General features: G+C 41.9%; 1 pseudogene across 1 annotated transcript; it reads left to right on the forward strand.

Annotated features, from left to right (window-relative positions):
• The first annotated feature begins 1,947 nt into the window (after window positions 1-1,947).
• On the forward strand, window positions 1,948-3,865 carry LOC309544620 (E3 SUMO-protein ligase ZBED1-like; annotated as a pseudogene). The gene is made up of 2 exons: window positions 1,948-3,044; window positions 3,192-3,865. The product of its transcript is annotated as an E3 SUMO-protein ligase ZBED1-like (transcript).
• Window positions 3,866-4,103: the final 238 nt, after the last annotated feature.

The raw sequence follows: 4,103 nt of genomic DNA on the forward strand, positions 1-4,103 counted from the left end.
TAGTTTAGTTTACTGTCTTCAGATTAGAATGAGTTTTTTTCATCCACCTGGATAATAAAAGTTCATATTTTGGGTGATCTTATTTGTTTACCAGTGGGATCCCTCATTACCCCTCTGTCCAAGTCTCACCCTGTCTGACAAGGTCTTCCCACCTCCACATAGTTACTGTTGCTGTGATCATGCGGTTTGTTTCCAGTGAACGTGTGCTTACCTGCATAGTGAGACCCGGGACACTATTTATGATCACACCCACTGCTGAAATCTTCTAATCATTTATTTATTCTACTCAAACATATTCAGCACTCCTTGTAAAGCCTCATGCACACTGGACGTTTTTACAGCTGCTGTTTTTGGCTTTAGACGTTTTTTGTTCTGCTCCCAATAAACTCCCCAGCATGTTATCCTATGTGTCCATGCACACATAGACTTTTATTTTTGCAAGGGGCATTTTCTGGCTGGAAAAAAAAAACAGAACTAGTGGCTTTTGAGAGTTTTTCAGCTGTAAAAACGCTCTAACTCTGAAAAAAAGCTTGAAAATGCTAAAAAAAAACGCTGAAAAACGCAGCTATTCGGCATTTATCTGTGTTTTTGAGCCATAAGCTTTTGTGGGAGTATCATTTTGTTAAAAAAAGCTAAAAACGCTACTGCAAAAATGCTGAAAAACTCTACAGCTACAGCTTTCTAGAGCTGGCATTTTTATAAGGTCCGGTAAAGGTCACAAAGGCATTACTTTTCCATCTTCTGCAAGTAAAATGACACTGACATAAATAATACAAATATTATTTGCTTTCAATTTTTGATGTTTGAAAAAATTAATAGGAACTTCCCCAAAAAATTTGAGGCTTGGCAGCCATGGACAGCTTGGTGGAGGTGTTTTTCCTCCTATGTTAATATTGACTGATTGTTGTTGGCTGCAGTGTCTATTATATATATTCTGTGTGGTGGATAGCTTGCACAATGTTATTTTGTTAAGCTTGTTTATAATATATATATATATATATATATATATATATATATATATATATATAATTAGTGCTGTCAAAATTAGCGCGTTAATAACGCATTAACTCAGATTCATTTTAACGGCGATAATTTTTTTAACGCGCGATTAATGCAGCGCGCATCACCTGTTTGACCCGTGGCCTACGACGTCCAGACGAAGCTACGCAAGTTAGCCTGGCGGCACACCCCCTCATCGCTCCAAGCAAGCATCGGACGCCAGGAACCACGAGGAAGAGCGGAGACTGATGACAGCACGAGAGCAACAGCGGTAAAGGACAGCGGAAGCAGACGCACTGACCTACAGATCGGCAGAAAGGTACATAAAGCATTCACCACACAGGGGTGAAGAAATGGCTTTTAGCCATCGGAGCACTGTTTCCACTTATATGCGGTACTGAACCGACGTTTATATAATAACGACAATACAGCCATATTCTGCTGTCCCAACCAAGGAAATCTTGAGCGGTAGTTCTTACAGCCCTGCTTTCAATACTTAGATAAAACCACCCCTAAACGATTTCCTCGGAGCAACTCAATAAGAACAACTGCCCATACACAGTCACCAATTAAAATCGACGACCGATTGCCCAAAAGGAGCCCCTTCAAGAACATTTACGGCTATTAAAGCATGTTGTGATTAATATATGTATATCACTTGAAGTAATTTAATATATGCCGGCCGGTTATCTGTCACTTTATGTTATGTCTGTCTTGTTTCCTATTAATGCACTGATTGTATTCACTAACAACCTTATCTTGCACGGGTGTTACTAAACCCCAATATATTTAATTTATCAATAAACTGTCTATGTTACACACTAATAGCCTCAAACATTACTGCTGACTAAATTGACCCTCTTTCTTCTGTGGTCTATACAGAAAGAAACACTTCATGAAGTTCATATATATTGACCCGTGGCCTAGCCCGTAGTTGGAGAGATAGAGATGCAGCAGCAAACAGAAATGGAAAAAGAAAGGGGTCTTCTGAACGGAAAATTTATATACAAAACGAGGTCTGATGGTTCTGTCGACAAGACAAAAGTTATCTGCAGTTATTGTCGATGTGAATTAAGTTATCACCGCAGCACGTCGAGTTTAAAATATCACTTGATGGCGAAGCATACAACTGACACGGAGAGCCCCCCTCCCCCTCGTCAAAGGCAGACCACAATGGATCAAAGTTTGCAGCGGAGATCGATGGATAAGTCCACAACTAATAGACTCACCTCAACTATAGCTAAATGGGTGGCTACAGCATGTAGACCAGTTAATGTGGTCGAGGACGAGGGTCTACTTGAAATTATTCGCATCGCATCTAACGATTCTACATACGAACTACCTTCAAGAGCCACCATTACAACCAAGATTCACAACTTATATGAAGAGGAGAAAGCTAAAGTTCAGGAGGCATTGAGACAGACAAACACGGTTGCGCTCACCGGAGATTATTGGACTTCCCTCAGTAACCATAGCTACCTAGGCGTCACAGCACATTATTTTGACGCGCACTGGAAACTTCAGTCTCACGCTTTGACCGTTATGAGGACAGAAGATAGACACTATGCTGACGTTTGCGCTGAGCACTTTCTTCAAGTAGCCAGACAGTGGAACATTGAACTCAAAATTAAAATAGTGACCACTGATAGTGCACGCAACATGATTGCAGCGGCCAGGCAGCTCCCGTTCGAGCATATGCCTTGCATTGCACACAGCCTCCACCGAGCCATCACAGTTTCTCTCCAAAACAGCCCGTTTGATGGCGCCTTGGCAAAATGCAGGAAGTTAGTGGGTCATTTCAAGCATAGCCCTGCTAACGCAGCCGAGCTTGAACAGCAGCAAGTCAAACATCTTCAAAAGAAAGAGTCACTCGTACAGGAGGTGTCTACTAGGTGGAACAGCACCCTAGAAATGATAAAGCGTGTTGAGAGAAATCAAGAACCATTGAGAGATGCACTGGGCCTACATGCAGGCAACATCAACATGCCAACTGCAGCTGAATTTGATAAACTGAAGAGGTTGGAGACTGTGCTGGAACACTGCAGGTAATTTATTGATACTCTTATTATTATATTTGTGTGTGTGTGTGTGTGTGTGTGTGTGTGTGCGCGTGCGTGTGTTAAGAGTGAGAGATTGAAAGTGAGTGAGAGATTCATTATGTCTAACTAAAGTGCTTTTCTCTATTATTCCAGGTATGTGAGTGAACTTTTAGGAGGAGAGAAATTTGTTTCTTGCTCAGTTGTGCTGCCCGCGTTGTGTCATCTATCACGTGTGATGGAGGTCTCAGAAGATGACCCAGCCTACATGATTAAGTTTAAGGAAACTTTCACAACTGACATGGACAAACGGAAGGAAAAAACCAACACCACATGGCTGAGGGTTGCATCAGCACTGGACCCTAGGTTTAAGGACCTCAAATGTCTGAGCAGGGCTGACAGAGCTGAGGTGTGGAGTTCAGTCTGTGCCTTGCTCAAGAGGGAGGGGCTTGCACAGCCAGATAAACCAGTGACACTGACAACTGAACCACCTAAGAAGATAACATGTCTCATGTCTGTGCCAGAATCTTCATCTGATGATGATGAAGAGGACTGTATTGAGAAATGTGTTGGAGCGCTACAAGGCAGAGCCCTCTATTGGCATAGAGGACTGTCCCCTGCAGTGGTGGTCCAATCATGAAGGGGCACACAGTGAGATGGCCTACCTTGCACGCATATACTTATCAACACCTGCCACATCCGTACCTTGTGAAAGATTGTTTTCACTCTCAGGACATGTTGTTCAGAAAAAGCGAGCTGCCCTGTCATCTGAAAATGTAAACAGGCTCGTCTGTTTGAGCAACTGGCTCAGTGCAAAGAAAGAGAAATAATCTGTGAGGAACCTGTGGGTTTTTTATATTCTTTTTCCCACCTGTTTGATAGACATGAACACGTTCTTTGTAAAACATGTCAATGTTCTTTTATGCTCTGTTTAGGGTGATTTCAGTAATAATAAATGTACATTTAGGTTAGCATGTTTACAAGAAGTGAGCTGCCCTATCGTGCAAAAATGTAAATAGGTTTGTGTAAGTAAATTGAGTAAAGAAAGAGAAGTAATGGGAACCGTTT

The sequence above is a fragment of the Pelophylax lessonae genome, assembly GCF_965119305.1.
Source record: "Pelophylax lessonae genome assembly, chromosome: 1".
NCBI lineage: Eukaryota > Metazoa > Chordata > Amphibia > Anura > Ranidae > Pelophylax > Pelophylax lessonae.